Source organism: Poecilia reticulata, linkage group LG1 (genome assembly GCF_000633615.1).
Source record: "Poecilia reticulata strain Guanapo linkage group LG1, Guppy_female_1.0+MT, whole genome shotgun sequence".
NCBI classification, from domain to species: Eukaryota; Metazoa; Chordata; class Actinopteri; order Cyprinodontiformes; family Poeciliidae; genus Poecilia; species Poecilia reticulata.
This window is the reverse complement of record NC_024331.1, coordinates 7,637,296-7,658,632: the sequence shown is the minus strand read 5'-3', so window position 1 is coordinate 7,658,632 and position 21,337 is coordinate 7,637,296. Positions and strand designations below refer to the sequence as shown.

The 21,337-nt window shown below is 37.6% G+C and overlaps 1 protein-coding gene and 1 long non-coding RNA gene across 4 annotated transcripts in view; one reads left to right on the top strand and one right to left on the bottom strand.

The window, feature by feature from the left end:
- The window catches only part of LOC103462454 (zeta-sarcoglycan-like), a 295,105-nt gene that overhangs the window by 131,608 nt on the left and 142,160 nt on the right, over positions 1 to 21,337 (bottom strand). The window lies entirely within an intron of this gene.
- On the top strand, positions 2,921 to 4,069 carry LOC103469636 (uncharacterized). The gene is made up of 5 exons (XR_534385.2): positions 2,921 to 3,179; positions 3,365 to 3,454; positions 3,552 to 3,635; positions 3,772 to 3,844; positions 3,957 to 4,069. It is a non-coding gene; the product is annotated as an uncharacterized LOC103469636 (long non-coding RNA).

Sequence of the window (21,337 nt, the reverse complement as noted above, 5' to 3'; positions counted from 1 at the left end):
ACCGGGAGACATGCTCATCTCTTAGCAACAGTTTAATAACAAATATGGTTATTGTTCAAGAAAAACATAAGATTTCTACTGCTCTTCTTTAAACAACAAATAAGTTATTTAAAATACTGCTTATCTTCCTAGACACAAGAAATTTACAGTCTGTAAATTTTGCAATAGTAAAAATCAGATGTTTACATTGTGGCACTTTGTTTCCAGAAAATGTGTTCATCTCTTAGAAACAGATTAACAACAAATATTTTTTTTGGAACAATAACCATAAGATTTCTACTGCTCTTCTTTAAACACCAAATTAATCAATAATATTACTGCTTATAAAGCTTAAGTCCTTTTAAAATACTGCTCATCTTACATTTACTAAGTAGCATGTGGAGGATCACAAGCATGCTAACCAACATGGACTTACTCCATTCAATATGYTAAAATTAGCGTATAAGCTAAAATTCGTCAAAATGCTAATGCTAGCGTAAATGCTGTCAGCAGCAGTTATGCTCTCATATGCATTGCTATGGCAGGCCCAAATAAAAAAATATGCTATTGGGTTGTTGCAAACCAACAGTCTGGGCATTACACTCACCTCTAGAGATACCGGTGCACATCAGGGATCCAAGTATTTTAATAACCATACTTTCCCAGTAACATGATTGGTAGAGAAAGAGTCAGAACTCAGATACCAGAAATTCCCATGTAATATCATATAACACAGAGGCATCAACAGTCTGAGTTACATTTGGATATCTGTGACGCCCCAAAAGTCACTATTCCTTGCTTGTAACGCCACTGAAGGTCCAAGTTGCTTAAAATTTTTTTAGAGCATTTACCCCGCAACTTTCCACAGAGTAACAGCACTCCGCCTTTGAATTAAAGAGAAAATTTCATTAAATGTCAAATGACACATTGTCAACTGGGTAAAAAAGGTCACATTCGTTTCACATTTAAGCTGACTAGTTGATGTCTGGTGGACTGTTGAGCTATGCATGTCAGTAAAGAATAATCGGTGTGTAAAGCAAGAAGAAAACTATGTTAAGTTCTAGGAATGATGCAAAAACACAAAGCTATCTATTTTCAGGGCTATTTTATATTCATGCATTCAAAAACAACATATGTTGCAGGTAGCAGAAAACTGCGTAATCTTGTAATTTATTATATAGTGTCATGCTGTGAGAATACATTAGATCTGTTGTGTTACTTTGGTATTTCCCAGAAAAGAAAAAAAGTTCAGCTGAACAATTTTCTAAGAGGGTTTGCAGCATCCTGCCAACTGGTCCTAATTATTCATGATTGTGTATTACAGGCATTCGTTTTGGCAATATGCCTGTAATTAAAAATGTMTTTCTTTACCAGTCCCCAAGATCAATGAATTGWTGAATTCATTTCGATGAGTATCCAAGCACACAAAGATGGTCTCAACRTTCCAGAAAGTCTCAACATATGTCACTGTCAACATGAGCATTTGCTGCTTGGAATAAAGCTCTTAAATTTGTCTTTTGCTTGGTCTATAAAAGAGGGGACTCACAGTCCAAATTAATAGAAACTTTGTCATCAGAAAATTAGCAACCTTAAAGCAATGCAAAGTTGCATTCGATTAAAATTAGCTATAATGTCACAATATAAAAAAAAAAAAAACACGGGGTTCTGTTATCACCACAGACCAGCTTTGGTTTGGATTTCCTGACTAAACAGAAGTAAAAACTCATAATTACTCATAAAAGACCTCCTTTACTGGGAATAGAAAAGATGATGTCCAGCCCCAGTGGCCTACTGCGTTGCTCTACATAAACATTGTAAATCATTAGGTTTGACATGGAGCCATTGCTCAACAACAAATTCAAGGGCCCTCTTATGTACATATAATTTATAAATATTAAAATACTTCATTCACAAATAAAGCAATTTGCAATGGGCCAGCGTTATTTTGATGAGGAGTATCTTACACAGGACGAAAAATTGGATTTTCGACAACTATTGACACCTTGTTCTGCCGTGCGCATGGAGATTGAGGGCTTTCGGCAAGAAGTTTTTGTCAGTCGAGCACTGCCAAAAATGGTCAAAAACGCTGTGTGTCAGTATTCACCCCTTTCCCTTTGTGCCTAGCAGAGGTTTTCGTATTTAAATGAAGTTGCTGAGAGCCATGCAAATGCAAATCAACTGTTGAGCACCACCTTTTGACTCTTATTCATTTTGTAGCTAACCCTTTTTACCTTCTGTTCACCATAAAGAAGTATGTTTGGAGAAAGAATATTAAAACAATATCTTATCCATTAAAATATGTATTACATGTGTGTTAGGAGCACTGAAAAACTTAGTTTTGGTTGAATTGATGATATAAARGAAGAATATGCATGATTACATACAATAGACTTTTGTTAAACATGATCTTACTTTGACATTCCTCCTATCTGAAGATTTATCTTGTGATGGGAGGAATTGCATAACTTAATCAAAAATAATAAAAACATGTTCCAGAGGGGTTCATTGTACATAAAGTATTTTTGTGAATAATATTCAAACTAATGTTAATGTTCCCTGATTGCTTTAAAGACCCAGAGTCATGCTATATTGGAGTGGTAGTGGTCATTCCACATCACAATGCAGGACTTAAGAAACTACAGATTTTTCAGTATTAAGTTTAAATTGAAGAACAAAATGGTTGAAAGTTTGTGATACCTTCTGATAGAGTATAACATTTGTATTCTTCTTTTAAAGTTGTGTTAGTTAAGCACTAAATATAACTCGCAGATTATGTATGAACTAAATAGGAGACAGCTCAAAGTAGAATTGAGTAAATAAACATATACATCTAAAAACATTTTAGCAATTAATTATAATAAAAATAAAATATACTGTCACGTAACTTTTGAAAAAAATAACTTTTAGAATGTATTTTTTTCTGTCAACTTTCATTTAACACTCCAGTCCAGTTGGTGGCAGTAATGCGCTTTCATAGTCGGTCAAGCAGCCGCCATTAAACTCCAGAGGAAGATTTGCACTGGTGGTAACGAGTGCCAACTGCCTACACCCAACATGAACGAAAAAACCGGTGCGTTGTGTGAAATGGTGGAAAGTCCTATTTCACGGAGTTACCTTTTCAGTATCGTTTTGATATTAAGCAATGTTCCGGCGGAAAACGACAGATGACACCGCGGCGGTCCAACAAGACCGAACTCACTGTAAGAAAGCTTTTATAAATAACATGTGGAGCGGGGCCAGTTGCTTTGTTTGTTTCTTACAGAAAGCGGTCTGTCGTTTTCTTAATGCCGAAACAAGTGTAGGGTGAGATTTTGTATTGCAATCTCTATTACATGTGATGTTCTGAATTCTTAAAAATACTCGCATCATCTTTGATTTTTTTCAGACCTGAAAAATGGCCAAGCCGTACCAGCCAGACCTCAGACCGCCGTGCCGAGGAGCTCTTACGGAGTCCACCAGGAAGGAGAGAAATTCAGTAAGTTATGATTTCACATTTAGTGAATAGTGAACACTCGCATATTTGTAAGGAAAACTGATCTTCCCGTTATTTTATTTATTTTGTTATAACGCAGTACAGCAAGGCAGAGTGTGGAACGCAGTAAAGATCTACAAAATGGCGGACGGAGGACGGATATGAGGACGAAGTCATGAAGCCTGTATGTATAATCACTGCGTTGATTCCCGACTGTATAATGGTTGGTTGAGAATTATTTTAACTTATTTACTTATGTATTTTTGAGAAAGCGATATATTTGCTACAATATTTTTTTAATTGTACATTTATTTCCACAGAATGAGTCACATTTGTGTCAATCAGACTCTTCCGGAACGTTCTGATGTCCGTGATGAGGACAGAGATGCAACTGTGTGTGAGTATCTACTGTTTTAGAATGTTGATGATATTTTATGCTTCAATATTGTTTATGTACTTAATGTAATTATGCTATGTATTGACAATGCACAAAAATGTTTTCCAGCTGTTTTCCAGTGTTTCTCGGAAAAACAGAAGAATCAGTGTTCTGAAAGTTGAAACAACATTCAGTGATGCTAGAGACTTATAGATCAAGGCAAAGATAAAAAATGTATGTAACACAGACAAACAACTGCTTCCAGCTCCTTTTTGCAACATTTCACCATCATTTGATCACAGAAGCTTGAAAAGTGTCTCGTCTTATACTTGCGTTAAAGGGGCAGTAGTATGCATCTTCCAGGCACATAGTGCCAAGTAACCATGTTATCTTCAGTTTGTATAGAAATGCTGTGTATGCCAAACATGACTTTAAAAAAAAACTGACTTTGTAATTTAATGCCTTGAAATTGGGCTTCTTGTCTCTTTAAGATGCTTCTCTTTCTGATACTCTGCCTTCAGGAAGTCATTACATTGCTCCTCTGTTGGCTTTTACCAGTGGTGTACCCAGTAGTTTGTAGAAGGAACTCAGCAGATGCACCAGGTGTTTGCTAATTGCTGCCAACTAGTCTGAAGGAGCACTTAGGCACCCCGAATGGCTGCCAAGGTAGATTTACGGAATCTTCAAAAACGTAGGAATCAAATCAACACTCCAAGTATCTTTTTTGATGAGGGGATCCCATTATAAGATGAAATAAAATTCAAAAGAGTCTATTTTAAATATCCCCACCCTTTGAGTTTCACTCTTCCATGTTTCCATGCTGATATTTATGCTGGAGATTTAGTCACCAAAAGAAAATGCAATCCTTCATACACATCTCTGTTTTTTAGCTTCTTTTTTTCTCCTCCTCTGCCATTCCATCTCTCATTACAAAAAAATGACCCACAGCTTGGCAGAGGAGAGAAGGTAGTGCTGCAGGGGTTGCAGCTGGTACTCTGGATGAAGACCTGGCACAAGACACAAAAAGAGTGGAGAAAAGACACGGAGACAAAGGAGAAAATAGAAGATGGACAGATGGGGGGCAAAATGAAATAGGGCCTAAACGGAAAGAGAGGGATAATGATGATGAGACTTTAGCTGGGCAGAATAGAGCTGCTGGCTGGATAGAAGTGAAACTCATTTGGCCGAGAGAGTTATGAGGGACTGAGGAGAGGGAGAGAGAAATTGATAGAAGGGATGGATAACAGATGGGTACTCCCCTGTAATTCTCTGCTGACCACTTGTTCAAAGTAGCTCAAAGAGGGACTTTTAGGCACAAAAGTGGGGCAGATATGAACAAAATAAGGAGGCAGGAAGCAAGACTCTCCACCCATCTGTCTGCACTGAGGCTGTCTTCCTCGCTCATCTGTGTATATGAGGGTTATGGTCTCATTAAACTGTCACCAGCCATTTAACCAATCTCCTGGTACTTTCAGGATTTCTACTTTTATTGCTTTTATGTTTGTCAAAGCTCAATAAAACTATGTCCCTTTTAGCGATATGGTTTCCCCACATACACTTACATGCACTTTGTTCCGCTCGTCTTTCAAAGACGTTACCCCTGTGAAATACAGTACGTTGTTAAATTCAACAGCGCGAGTGAAAACTTGGCTACTTGTGGTTCTGTTTCTTATTTTGCAGATTTATTTATTTTACTCTGTTTTGTTGAGTTTCAGCGTAGCGCGACAGCCTCCGCAGAGATCGTCTGAGACGAGCAAATCTCAGTGTCAAGATGGGCAATCCATGAGAAACGATGATATAGGCTGAAGGATCTGTGACAGATGGGGCAGGCGGGGTTTCTTGTGCTCTCTTTCAGGTAGTATGAGAAAGCGGAGCGAGGAGGAGGAGAGCTATGAGAAGCAAAAACGTGGAAGAGAGCCAACAGCCGAGGAGGAGGAAGAAAGCCCTAGAGATCCTAGCAGCAGAGTACAAGAAGGTAGACAAGGAGACATAGTGCTGGCTTGATGAGGAGTAAAAACCATGGTGGAGAGAAGGGGGGCCCTGGAGACCACAGCTGGTAAGGTATCCATCAAGGAAGAGGTGTCTGAGTGCACTGACATGACCAAAGCAGACGGAAGGAAAAATGCCTGGAATGGGTGTCAGACTGACACCCTTTCTATTTAAGTGTTTGAATGCATCTTGAGTGCTTAGTTCAAAAGCTTTCCTTTCAATTCTTGTAGGGAGTTTTTGGAATACAACTAGCACAACCGGGTAGTAACTAAATAATAATCCATCAGATAATCATCAACCCAATATCAAGAAATTATGACGTCATTCTTATCAGAAGAAAACAAATGCTATAACGAATAGCACCGACCACACTTAAAATTAAGCATTCCCTGCACAGAGTTCAAGTGGTGTCTGTAAAATTGGAGATTTTTTTTATTCCCTCATATCATAAAACAACTCAGTCATAATCTTCATAATAGTTAAAAACTTAAAATGCCATGTGAATGCGGCTGTCGTGGAAGCTCTTAACGTTTCGGGGGAACACAATACGCTGCCTTTGGGTAACAATTATTGAAAGAAACTTCTGTGAGTAGAGAAAATGTATCACAATGTTTAACATGTCAAATTTGACCTTAAACACAACCCTGGCTGATGGAGTATTCAAAGCATTTCAGGAGGCCTGCAATGCTAAAGACTGAGCAAAAGCTAGCATTCAAGAGGCCATGAACTCAAATCCATTGATGAAACGTTTGACAAAACAAGAGGATACAAGCGCTTGAAGAGCCTTGAAGAGAGAAGTTGACTTGAAGTTCAATTGAGCCTATATTACAAGAGAAAAAAAAATACTCAAAAAATGTCAGTTCTTCTGTGTGGTAAAGTGGTAGTGACGCTCCTGAACTCTTGTGGTTGCATTTGTGGTTGAAGGAGATTGTTAAATGCATTCGCTCATGACGAGCAAATACAAAAATACACGATAAACTTTTTAGAACTTTACTTTTTCCACTACTTGTGGACTGGTGCACATATTGTGATCTTTTAATACCAAATACTAAAATCTTTATTTTATAACTTATCAAATGTTTTATTTAAAAAAATAAAAATAGTACTGGTTTAAATTGACATATTGACATAACCCTACTTTTCAGAGTACTGCAAACACACAGTTTCTTTTTAGATGTGTGTAGCTGGCCGTTGTCCTGGACATCTGTCTTTCTGGGATGAAACTGTGCCAGACTGAAAGAGCTCACATCATCCCAGGGTCAGCAGCATACAACTGTACTATTCATCATTAGCTCTTTTTATCTCTCCCACTCTATATTTTATCGGTGCTTGTTCTCTCTTTTTGAAGAATTCCTTCTTTCTTTATCTCATACAAAGAAATGCAGCTTAGCTCAGGGTCACCTTTGTGCTTAAACTATTTTTGCTTTCTACCTTTAATTTTCTGCATTGCGCACGCTATCCATCTCTCCACAATATTTTCCTGGTTTTATGAAATCATCCTTTTTGGCTTTGCTTTCTTTTTTTTCTATGCTGCACCTGGCTTGCTTTCCATCTTCCACTCTTGTTTTTCTCCGACTCCATCTCCCCGTCTCTTCCTCTCTCTCCGTATGTTCTGCTCTCTTGCCAGAAGAGCCTCCGGGTTAAAACACGCTGGCATCCACAAGTCTGGCAGGTGTGTATCTACATTTGAACAGTATGGAAAGGCTTGTTTTATTATACAGTCGACATCTGTAGTGAATGTATGGTTGTTATTTCGGAGTCTGATTCATGCCGGAAATGAAACATGAAAGGCGTTGGCAGACCTGTAACTTCTCTATGTTTTAATATGAATCTTCCTCGTTTAAGTGAAAGAAATCAAAACAATATTGCCGCAGGTAATATTATCCAATAAAATATTGAAACAAAACTTGAAGTCCATTTTGCCTACTTTGCAACATCAGTAAAGCTTACAATAAAAACTACTGAAGAATGTGTTGGGTTGTTACACAGTTCATCTGATTCTGCAAACAATCTGAGACCCACAAACAGATTCTTACCGTTATTCCAGTAGGAAACTTCAGTGGACCAGTAACATTAAAGAGTAGCACACGACATAAAGTTATGTTTTCCAACATACTTATATTTTACCAACATATTTATCATTCAACTCATAAAACCAGTAGTGGAAAAAAATTTACAACAGCAAATGTAGCAAGCTTCCTAGCATAATAAGAGCTTTGAGGGTTTAAATAAGTCAGAGTTAATCGTTATAATACGTAATAATTAGAGAAGTGCCTATCAGATTTTTTCCTGCCGATACCGATCACCCATGAGGGTCAATCACCGATACCGATCACATAATTATTACTATTTTTTTATCATATTCACTACCGGTTACATTATGTGGAAAACTTGTTTTTAATAACTTTTTCCAAGAAGAAAACTAAACAAAACAGGCATTCTGCAAATTGTACTGCTATCGGTAATACTATCTTTAACAGACTGATAACATATGAAGGCTCTGAAGAGGCTAAATAATGCAAAGAGCCAAAATAAAACCTCTCAACATTGCCAAAAAATTCAAGTGTAAAACATTCAAAGGCAAATACARGTTCCATTACAATAAACAATCCAGAGTTACTGAATGAAAAATTCCTGATAGCATGGCGGCTAGCTGATCACTGCTAGTTCTGAGTGGCTGTTTCTGACTGAGCGGAGTAATAATGCAGAACAGGGAGGAGATCGATCATGTTTTTAGAGATTATCTGTCTCATGTTAGGACAGCGAAAGTTTTAATATGTATGTAAAATGTATTTTTTTTAGGTTAGATGCTGCAGCTTTAAGCAGAGGTTCGGTGTGAGAGTCACTACCAGGTGGAGCAGAAGCGGCGCTCCGTCTGTGAAATATTACTACCTATAGCGCATAGCAGCGGTTCAACAACAAGAGCAGAACCAGCGTCTTACATCACAGCTCGAAGACTTAAATAATTTTGCGGGTTATTTGTTTAGCTTTCTGACCGTCATGCTAATAATCCGGGTGAGTGTTTGTAGCTGTGCACTGCTTTACCTACTGTCTGATCCTCCATATGTCTTTTTTACTGCAGTGAGCCGCGATGTAGCCAAACTCCGTCAAGTATGGCATTGTTTTTATGTCGTATTAGCTTCGTGTTGATGCATTTTGACATGCTTCAATTTTCCGCCGCAACACGCAAACCTCCCCATTCACTCAGTGCGTTATAGTACCACATCGCTTAGAATTTGCTGCTGCGCRTTTGCGCAGAGAGAAGGAAAGAGGAGACCAGCTGCACAGGCAGGCTGCAAAATGAGACGCAGGTGATCGGTATTGGCGACAAGAGCTAATGATAGCCGATCACCGATTATGCACTTTTTCACGAAAATCGGCTGATTATGATCGGTGACCGATCGATCGGCACACCTCTTGTAATAATGAATCACAATCCTCACTGCAAAAGTTCCTGTTTCCAATAACAAAATATGAAAACTGCTTCTTATGAGATGTAGATAGAAAATGCTTAAAACTGGAAGTACCAAAGTAGTAAGACCGTTTTCGGCTTTTCATATCCAATTTACAAAATTAAACATTTCAGAGTCTCTATTGCATTGTGTTAGGCTGAAATGCAGATTATTTAGCATGAATGTGCTGCAGTGCATCCAGTCAGTTAAGGGACATGCCCACTCATAAGGAGCTTGGTCCTACTGGAGCTGTCTTCCTGTAAAAAGGAAGTTGTTCCTTCCTACAGAAACCACATGATTATTCAGATTGGAGTGATTGCTGCAAAGGTCGGTTATGCAATACAATTTAATGGATAACATACTCAACGATAACATATTCAAATCTGTCTCAAACACTGGACTGTACACACTGTACATTACTATAGGGTGACTTTTTTCTTGTGAATTAGAACTATACAAATGAAAATTAACTGAAGTCAATTGAATTTGGCTGGGCGACAGCAAATATCAACATGATATTCTTGGTTACAACTTGTGTGCGATCATCGTTTTATGAGATGGCTTTATTACACTCAAGCTGTGCTTGTGTGCCTCAGAGATTTTACTGACGATCACCTGTGTGCAACATTAACTTGTGCTATATGCCCACCATTGCTAGTATACAGCTGACAATGTGCTAGCTAATTATTTTCATTTTAAAAGGGATTTAATGGTCATCACTGTCATTCCAAACGTGAGAGTCATAACAAGACCGACAGTGTCACTGTCACACAAGCTGCAGCAGCCTAGATACAATCAAACAGCCATTTAAAAGGCTTCCTTGATACGACTGAACAGTATAACGCAGCTGTTAATGCGCTCAACAATCACCTGCCAAACTGAAAGGTTTTGAAGATTATTGATCCAAAATAAATATAACAGGTCATCGAAAAAAAACTTTACAATCCAGCAATAAAAAAAAAAAAATTGACCTCTTAATCTTTTTAAAAACAACAAAAAGCTTTAAAGCAGTGCTGAAAACTATTGCTAGTTTAATGTATCCATCCATCTATCCATTCATTTTCTATCCACCCTTGTCCCTTAGTGGGGTCGGCAGGGGTGCTGGTGCCCATCTCCAGCTAACGTACCGGGCGAGAGGCAGGGTTCACCCTGGACAGGTTGCCAGACTGTCGCAGGGCAACACAGAGACACACAGGACAAACAACCATGCACACACACCTAGGGACAATATGGAGAGTCCAATAAACCTGACAGTCATGTTTTTGGACTGTGGGAGGAAACCGGAGTACCCGGAGAAAACCCACGCATGCACAGGGAGAACATGCAAACTCCATGCAGAAAGACCGGGGCCGGGAATCGAACCCAGAACCTTCTTGCTGCAAGGCAACAGCTCTACCAACTGCGCCACTGTGCAGCCAACTAGTTTAATGTAACCAACAAATAAAAAAAAAGTCCAGTCACAAAAATGCCTAATTCGTCACCAATGCAGAAATTCTCCACATTTCTATGCTAACAATAGTCAGGTGAATGCTTACACTGCTAATACAGGGACGCGCACGCAAGCACGCGCACACACATCATGATTAAAAACCAAGGCCATCTGCTGCAGTAAAGAGAGGGAGGAAAACGCATCCTCGTGGATGATGATGCAAGCCTTGAGACATGTCCCGTCTCTTACAGCGTCCTTCCTTCTCGGCTTCCTGATTCATAATTTCCTCTTTGCATTTTCCTTCCCTTGTCTGTCCTGAGCTGATTAAACACCACATTAACAACAAATTGTCTATATTTCCTCATATCCTGGATTGCACATGAGTGATAACCTGTGCATGCACCAGACAGCACTTTTTCAGCCAGTAGCACTAAGCAGATGCTCAGGGAAATTGCTGCTTTCATCTCATGCTGTTGCAGTGAGGTTAATGAAAATGTGCTTGGAACGCTCAGACTCTTGCTCAAAGTATCATTCACAGCAAGAAAAATAAAGCCCATCTTTAAGTTTATCATGATTAAATGGCACAATCAAATATCAAAACAATATTTATAAAATGAAGCCATTTCTAAGTTATTTTTTGTTTACATATTTGAACTGTCACCGTCTTGACAATATGACACTGATTTTATATATTAAAAAAAAAAAAAAAAACATAACCTGGTTCCATAAATGTGCGCACCCCCGATGAGATAAATACTTTGTAGAAGCACTTATTTTTATTCTTTAAGCCAAGTATCAGAATGGTGAGAAAGATGAATTCATGTTACTTTAAATTTAGCTTGGTTTTATAGTGCCAGACTATGTACATATTGTTTTCTTCACGTTAGATAACAGTAACTCTTCAAGTGTGACTTGATTTTTGTGCAAAGGTAATTTACATTGTACCAGTACAACAGTGATTACAGTTCACTGTAAAGTGTTTTAGTATAAATATAAACTGCAGAGCAAGAATGCAGTTTTGTATTAAAGCAACGAAATGACAGATGAACAAATGCATTTCTCATTAAAATGACAGACTTAACAAGTTAAGTTTCTTTGAGTTCATGGAATGAGCAGATTTGTAATTGATAGTGATATTTTCTTTTCCTCTGTTCAGCCTATGTAAAATTTAATTACAATGTGTTATGCGAGCAAGTACATGATCCATGAAAGAAATTATAAATTTGAAAATCCTTATCTCTTGTTTAGCACTTAAAAGCCAAGTAAAATCTAAATTACAAGCGTTCTGAATCTTTATGACAGCGATTAAGGAATGGTGGACAGTAAAGACATTTATGCATTTTTTATTTATTTATGCATATTTATTCACATGTACTCCAAGTTTGATAGAAACAGTTTGAAATAAAATGGAAGCAAAGGAACCTGGGAAAAATCAGAACATTTTCAACTGGTAGAGGCCACAAACAACCCAAGGCAACTAAAGTGTGGAAGGTTGAACTTCACAAAATAACCAACATTTTCCACTCTTTGCACAAATACTGCAATTTGTGCTACAGTTGGAAAACTTTGTGGCAAGATAGAGAGGCCTGGCCAGTAAAACTAAGTGCAAATGCCCTCTCGCAAAAATAAAGCAGAGCTATGTCTGACTAATCTAGAGTGCAGCACTTTTTAATATGCCAACCTCATTCTAATCACTATGCATGTGATGCTGAACTCCTACCTAAATGCAAACACAAGACCCTCCATCTGTCCCAGGGGTGAGACGGGAGGATGCAATTTACATGATTAATTACCTCTACCTAACAAGCCAGTGGCTTGTTCAAGGTCCCAGGGTTTCTAACATGGAATGATGATGGGTGTGTGTTGAGGTTTGTGGGTCAGTTTCCAATTCTAGACAAAATTGCTACAGATCAAGATGTAATGATGCTATTGATGTTTGCAATCTAATAGTTAAAGGGAAATTTAGTTCAATTACAAATTTAACGTTTTTTCACAAAACCAACCCCCAGTTCAAACTCTGCAGAGTTAATTTCTGTATAACTCAATGCAGAGAAAATAAAAGAAAAAAAAGCAGGGAAACAAAATGTGTATTTTAATCATCACATCCCACTCTACTGGTGCCTGAAAATATAATGCTGCAAAACTGATTTTCAACCATTTGCCCTTCCAATACAAGGCTGAGAACATATTTTAGATGTTTTAAAATGGGATGCATAAAGAGAATCTTGAAAAAAGAAGAGTTGAAGACAGGTTTGTGTTATTTTTCAAGGGTTAAAAAAGTTCAAAAGAAGCTGTAAAAATCTGGTTGAACTACTCCACAATCAAAATGCAAATGTTCCAGGACACAGCAGCAAATACAGGAAAAGGTTTTATACTGTAGTTAACCCATTTATGTAAATGTAAATATTTCCTTTCAAAAAGATTAATACTGGCATACATGTGAAACGTATTCCATACATTTCAAGGTTGAATTTTAAAACTAGTGTGGCATTTCTGCATCCCAAATTGTGTTTATTGCAGTAATTATGCTGTTAATTAAAAAGGAAATATTACAGTCATCAGCTTTATTTGATGGCACACAAATCAGCCTGAATCAACTGAAGATACATTTTTAATAAGTACATTTTTATACTAAACTAATGCATTTTTGCATTCTTTTTTAAATTAAATGAAAATAGGGTTTCTGTATTTCATTGTTTTCATGACCTTCAAAATTATGATTCTCCTGATTATTCATATCTTCAACATCTGCCACAGCGATGGTCATCTGTACATAGTAGCATTCATATGGCTTTAAATCCATACGTAGTAAAGTCATTAAAAACAAATTGTCATCTTAGGAGAGGGATAATTGAGCATGTTTCATTTCTCATTTGCAAATAGAACAAGCTGAGGAATTCTTGAGCCAACCTTACATCATACAGTATCATCCAAACATCCAGGATCCTGTGAAAAACGTATGCTTGATCAAGACAATCTAAAAAGGCACAAAGATAAGCGTTTGATCAAAAAGAGTACCGACTGCAAAATGCACTTTGAAAACACTATAGTCAAGGCACAGAAAGCCAACAAAGGACATTTCTATGGTATAGTCAAAGGATCTTGGGGGCGGGAGGGGGGGGGGGAAACAAACAAAGTCAACCCGTGTGCAAAACAACACCTAAGTTCAGTGGCAATCTCACATTTCAAACTGTGAAAATAAAGTGTAATTATTTCTTGCATATTGTCTACAACGGCTTCACGAGTTTTCTAAGCCACAAAGTAGCAGTGGCAGAGATGTGTGGCCCCACAGTGTAACCCGGTGAGGTATATAAACAATCGGCCAATTCAGTTAAGTGCTTCACAACATAAAGTTGAGTTCCATTGTTTCCCCTGAGACTCGTACAGTGACTGTCCTGTAAAACTGATAGCAATGATTCAACTTCACTTTGCCCACTTCCTTATTCACCGTCCGTCTTTAAATGGTAACGTAACACATTTCCACTCTGCTCATTAATTTGAAACTCCAGTTGCCCCAAGGGCTTCCTCTTTTGCTTAAACTGTTCAAGACCCTTTTGGATTTCTAATGTATTCACATCAGATTGTACTAGGTTTTAGCAAAGGAGTCAGTCCTGAGGTTGTACTTATCATTTTACACACATTCGCTCTACACCAGTGGTTCTTAACCTGGGTTCGATCGAACCCTAGGGGTTCGATGAGTCGGTCTCAGGGGTTCGGTGGAGCCTCTGCCGCTGAGGTAAAGACACACTTGTGTAAAGTCGTGATGACGCGCCCCGCTTTGCCATCACTTGCTGCAGAGGATCACGTTACATTGCTTAGCTAATAAGTGCTGCGGAGGAGCACTGATTGAAGTAGCTCCACTCTCATCAAGGATTTGAACTTGTGTCTTTAATTACTTCAGCAAAGCTCACCTTTTTTTTTTTTAACCAAATTCTGTAGCTTTCGGTGTACTTCCAAATCTGCTCCTTAGTCGCATCTTTTCGGGGTTGCTACTGCCTCTAGTGGCGTGGAGGTGGTAACACAACTAATATAATTACATTACTAAATCAGAATACCACAAAGTCTTTATTATTTATTATTAATTTTTCATTCTCTTACAAATGTAGAGCTAATTAAATTATATAAACAAGTGGTTCCAGTTTCTCTCGATGGCCAACCTGTTGAAACTGTGGCAAATTTTAAATACCTTGGGTCGTACCCGGACAGTCAGCTCAACTTTGCTGAAAACACTGACTATATATTTTGACCCAACCAGACTGTAGTTGGGTCAGCCCTATGTCTTGAATTTGGGGGAAAAAAGTCATTTTATTTATCACTACAGAAGGGTTCAGTGAATGTGCATATGAAACTGGTGGGTTTGGTACCTCAAAAAAGGTTTAGAACCACTGCTCTAAAACGTAGAATTGAACCTGATTTTTCACCTGATGATCTCAATTTTAATATTTAGATCCACAGAGTTGTAATCTGCGCAAAAGTAAAAATGCGTGATCAGTTAAACAGCAGTAATGAAACAATTACTTGCAATTGAGATTACAAAGGTTGAACAGCAACATCTTGTGCATTGTGTTCAACCATTGAGCCAAACCTTAGAAACTTGGTGACATTTTTGACTTGAAGTGTTATTCTGTAAGTAGAAAGTGTATGAGGTCTTTAATGTCCTGTCTCAAAAATCGAACCTAATATTATGAATGATGTTATCCTTCTCACATGGTCCATTGAAACATCTGTTTGAATAATAGGTTTGACCAGTCATTCCAGAATATCACTGAAATGACTTAAAAAAAAAAAAAAAGAATTTTCACACATTTTAATCTCACTGCACAACCATTCCGTTTTCAGATTTTAAAGGTTTTGTTCTCGCGTTTAAAGTTAGTGTCCATCCTCCTTTGTACATTTGTCGCTTTGAGTGTTACAAGTCCTTTTGCATACTTCATATTACTATTATAGCAAGACATGGAACATAAAGGTTTTTTTTTTTAGTTCAATAGAGAACACATTAAGATCCCTTTGTCTTTTATAAGCCACAGTGGGGTCCTGACCCTAACTTTAATTTAATTATTCCAGTTAATTTTTTAAGTCTCTAAATGCATTTATGTTTAAAAAACCAAATCAGATGCCTACAACCAACTTTCTAGAGTTCAAAGTTCTGCATTTGAGTATCCAATTCCTGTAAAGTAAAAAAAAAAAAAAAAAAACTAAGTAAGTAAGTAAGTGTTTTGAAATATTACTAAATACTTTGAGCCAGAGGTCAGATCAGATTAGGCGACTTATGCAAATGTTAAATACACCAATAGAGTATTTTAGATGCGACTACCAATTTCTGCATATGACTCCGTCATTTGTCTTTTATCAATGTCTGCTTCAACACAAAGCCACAGATGTGTGTGTGCGTGCACATGTGGTGTGTGTGCATGTGTGTTTGTAATGGACGGCTGCACAATGCCAGCGCTGTGATTAGGGAGCAATCAGAACTCAATAAGCTTTCAATGCACGCACTTCCCTGGAGGGCACACTGTCATACATTCTCATTGAGATGAAATAACATGTTTGCTCTGATTTGAATTCATCATCCAAGTTATGCCCATTCATTAGTGAACACTCATGCCCACTGACATACAATCATAGGCACATAGAGGGAATAAACAGGCCAGTGTTGCCTAATGCGGTCCAGTCAGTGAATGTCAAGAGTATGACAGGAAATGGAAGCAAAACAATGTCAGATACTTTACAGGAAATCAATTTTAACTAATTTATCCACTGTGGTCCATTGGGAAATTATGGAGGAGAATCACAAAAATCCACATTTAGCTTGTAGCTTCATTGTACCAGAATAATAAATAAATAAATAAAATTTATTTATATCCTCTTTTGTGGACAATAGAGGAGAGAGGAAAATGCATTTGTGGTATGATAATGTTGGGCGTTGTGGAAGCAAAAATTGAGTCGAGGTAAGAAATGCCAAAATTACTCAAATGTCTGATAAAATCAGTTTCTGAAATGATTCCAAGTGTTGCAGAGGAGGCAGGCAAGAGAATTGTGTCCATCTACCATTGTATTGTGCAAGTTATCTTGTCAGTTATCTTTAATTTATAGCAAACTTTTTCAAGGAAGAAATTAGGTCACTTTATTCTGGAATACATAAAGTTAATCATCACTTCTGAAACCAGAAGTGTACATATACTATTTTTTTTTTCTTCTCCCCTCTCTCACTGACATTCAAGTCACACTTAACTTTTTCTGTTTTAGCATTACCAGAGTTGTTTAAATTGATTATTGCCAGAGTAATGAGAAGGCGATTAATTTAACTACTATCTTCAAAGACAACAATCTGCATATAATCAAGTTATTTTTGTGGTATTGCCTTCAAGCTGCATGTCTTGGGTATATGCTCTTATGGGAACAAGTCTGCCACAAGTGTGCGTATAGTTGTCAATGATCACAATATGCTATTTACCACATAAGCAGATCTTTGCCGATTTCTTTTACCTATGATCCATGAATTCAGAGAGCAGACAAAATACATTTTCCTAAAATAATGGTCCAAGTCATTTTTTTTTATTTTTGTGAAAAGTGATTTTGGCGAAATAAAACGTTTTCTTCCCAAAAGTTGTTTTAGACACAAAAAAAAATAATATATTTTTTTTAAATGACAGCCTATTTTTGAAACATGACAATTTGTGCTTGTGTGAGAAACAGCTTGGCTCATACACCTTAGAAAATATGAAAACCCAATGCAGCCCCAGTAATGTAGAGATTTTTTAAACCTATTCTAATGCAAGAGAATTCAGAAACCAGGACACAACAACGTAGCTGTGCAAGTGTGTGAAACGTCCAAAAATATTGACATGAATTCTAAAAAGCACCCTCAAAATACAGCACAAATCTCAGATGTCAGCGTTTTCTCTGCTATTGTCCAGGGGGACAACCAACCCCGCCAAGAAGATCACGACATATGGTAACTCTAGAGTTCAAAGTTAAGGTTATTGATCTTATCAGCCTTTATGGTTGATAAGATCATAACATCGTTAGCAACTTCTGTCCCTATGCAGTTGCTCGTCTACATGACTCATTGCTGAACTGCAAGCAACAATACGCGCACCATGCTATCCCACACCACTTGCTCAGCTAGCGCAAGCTCATTACAAATTTTCAAAAGTGTCAACACCAAAGTTGACTAAAGCTGGACTGTGTCACCAATGCTCACATGCGCTCAGTCAGGTGCGTTCGCACACGAGTGAACACATGTAGCCGCCAGCAGATGGAGAGAACACAGGAAAAACCTGCAAAGCAGGCAAGAACATCTGCAATTTTTTTAAGTGCTCAATTTTGTTTTAAGGGCAGCAACTTGTTCTCCTGTGTTACAGACGTGTGTTACTATTGGTGTTCGAAAGCAGGGGTGCACCAATTGCAGTTTTCTGGACGACAACTGATATTTAAGAAGAAGCCTGAAGCCTTGCTTGCACAGATTTGTTTCTGTACTAGGTACAGCCAAAATTATGCAAAGTTGGCAACAGTAGGCAGACTATTGTGAAACGCAGCCCTCTCTCAGGTCCTTGGTGGCAGAAAAGATAACTGGATAAGATCGGCTTTGTCAATCACCCAGAATTAAAAAAGTCAGGAAAATCAATCTGAAAATTATGTTCCATCCAACACTCAAAGCCAACACTGGAAGTAATATAAATAAAGACCAGTGAAGTGAGTCCCTAAAGCCTCGAGAAAAAAAATAGATCTTTGATATCAAATGCATCTGGGCAAGAGTAGCAGAATCTCTGAAAAACTGGAATTTTCTAATAAAAGAGGATATGCCTGAAACAGGGAGCTCCATAGAAGGTAAACCTCTCCCTCTCCATGCGTGTGTGTAATAGCGGCCCCATTTGGTACAGATTCCTCAAGCCTTGCCAAGTTTTAAACCTTGTTTTTGTGCCTCTGCCTGCTGTCAGCTCCACCTGTGCCATGAACACACACACACAGGCACACATGACTCTGCAGCTGTCTTGCAGCTGAGGGGAAGGTAACGTGGTGACACGTTTTTAAGGCAAAGTTGAGCAAGGAAGATCATGTCAACAACAGAAAACCTGAAATCAAAAAAGTACAGCTGGGTGAATTTTTAAACGGTTCTGTTAGGGAGTTTCTGAGGAAGAGCACACCTGCGCACACATCTCTATCCTTCCTCCTTTTTTCCCCCTCCTTTATCTACTTTAGTCTATTTTTCTTTTCCCAATATGCAGATAAGCCTGAGTAACTGGGAACCTGCAGCAAATGATGAACTGTTCTGACCATTTGTTACAGCTATCTGTTCCTAAGTGACTGCTTCATTTCATTTCTATTTATCTTGTACAATAACACTCTGGCATTGTTCTGTGTGCGAGACCGAGCTGGCATTCACACACACTCTTTTACCAAGCATTATTTCTGACTCTGGATGAAGCAAGTTAAAATTTTCATGCTTTTGCTTATTTGTTGTAAATAATTTATTAAAATACTTGGCACAGACTATACACTCAGCCTGGTGATGACAGTGTGGTGGTTTTGTGGCTGGCCAGGATCCCTTAGTTACCATTTTAACCCTTCTGCGTACGAGGACTGAGGCAAACGTACGAGGACTGAGGCAGATGGTAAAAGTGATACGGGTGTGGGGTCGGTTGGACCCCATTTGTAAACACAAGGGTTAAACGACCTTACAAACCTAGATCACCCCTTTGCATCTACATGACCTTTGATCATTTAGTTAATCTTCGGATGCAATGTCCTTAATTTATTTTTCGCTTCAGTAAAGTATTTTTGACTTTAATTTACACGTAATCAATATCTGTTCTTTAAGCAAATAACGTTACATACACATTTTGTTCCTGATTATTTCCTCTGGAGAATGATAATATCCATTTATGTCTCAAAGCTAAATTAAACCATGTTTTCATCACAAAATGGTTAAATCTGAGGTAAAGATTTAACAATATCCTCTACAGATGTTGATTTGTGCTAAACAAACTACTGCCTTTTGAAGGTGGTGAGTAACATGGTTTAAAAATGTCTTTTTTCAGACAGTGAATTGCATCAAACTGGACTGAATCATTCATGGACCGATTGGGTCAAAATTGTTTTGCTGCAAGTCCATTTTCTGACTGGCTGGTTGTCCAATTGTAATAAAAATGACAAAACAGAAACATAAGTGGATAAGATAAGTGTACATGCCCCTGTTTAATGGTTGCTGTAAAATCAAAAAACGTTCTGAGATTATGAATTTTAAGTAAATTTGTAAGAGATTAAAATAATTACAATACCATTCAATTGTGTATTCAATGACACAATTGAGTGTATAATTGGTGTTTATAATAGTATTGCTCAGATAAGCGATCAGGCTAACCAGCCCGGTAAATGGTGGAATTGTTTTAGCCTTGAAAGCAGAAATGGAAAAATATTAAACTATCGTTCACAGAATGAAAAATTTTTAAAACAACTAAAAGCATTATCCACTTTTCCTTGGCATAGTCTAATGGACATTCCAATATCATAATACACATTTACAAAGTGTTAATGTGTAAACACCTGACAAAAACTTTGAAGCTTCCAAACCTTTTATAATGCATTACATGCTATGTAATGTATAATGTATAGTGTTTATGTGGTGGATTTAGAAAATAAAAAAATTAAAAAACAGTCCCCATCTGGAAAAAATAAAAGATCGGCGATGATAAATCGGTGCACCCTTACCCAAAACCCCACCAAGCTTTCCTGATCCTTTACTCTTTACTCCATCTCTCAGACTGGGTCAGTCAGCAACACAAAGAAGACTGCTGAATTAAACGATAAGATAAAAGAAGACAGCAAGCTTCACAGTCATTGTGTAAATTGAAGAGCAAAAATATATATACATTTCTATTATGAATTTAAAATTATTGTGTATCTTAGCCAATCCCATAGGGCAGGGGTGTTCAAACGTTTTGCAAAGGGGGCCAGATTTGGTGTGTTAAAAATGTAGGGGGGCCGACCTTGGTGGACGTTCTTTACATAGAACAGCAATATATTTAAACAAATTTCAGCAAGCCATTCTGTGTTTCACATTTGCCTTTTTATTTTAATTTCAGTTATCTTAAGCATGTCTTTTGGTTAATTTGAAACATGCATATCAGATGCAATTGAATAATCACTTCACTTTTTTAACACTAACTTGTTTCTAAATGTTAAACAGAAGTAATTGTACTCTTGAGCTCAAATTACATTTGAAACAAAAAATATCTCGCCATGGCAGTTCAATATTTACAGAATCTTTAAATAAAATAACAGAAATGAGCAAGTAATAGTCATATCAACAAGTGCAGGGCTCATTTGACATTAGTAACTCTAAATGTTGATTACTCTGGAGTGAAAACTGAAAACTTGTCTGAATTTATGACTGATTTTGATCTTAAAAACAAAATTTATTCAGAGACTTATTGTAAATGACAAATGACTTATCTGCATTAATGTGATGGTGATACTGAGATCTGGACTTCAGCACATAGGCAGGGTCTGGCGCAAAGGCAGTGGTATTGATGCACAACATGTCTCGTAAGTGAGAGTCCGTTAGCCGTGTCCTCACACGGCTCTTATTTGAGTTCATAACCGAGAATGTCTTCTCACACAAATACGTCGACCCAAAC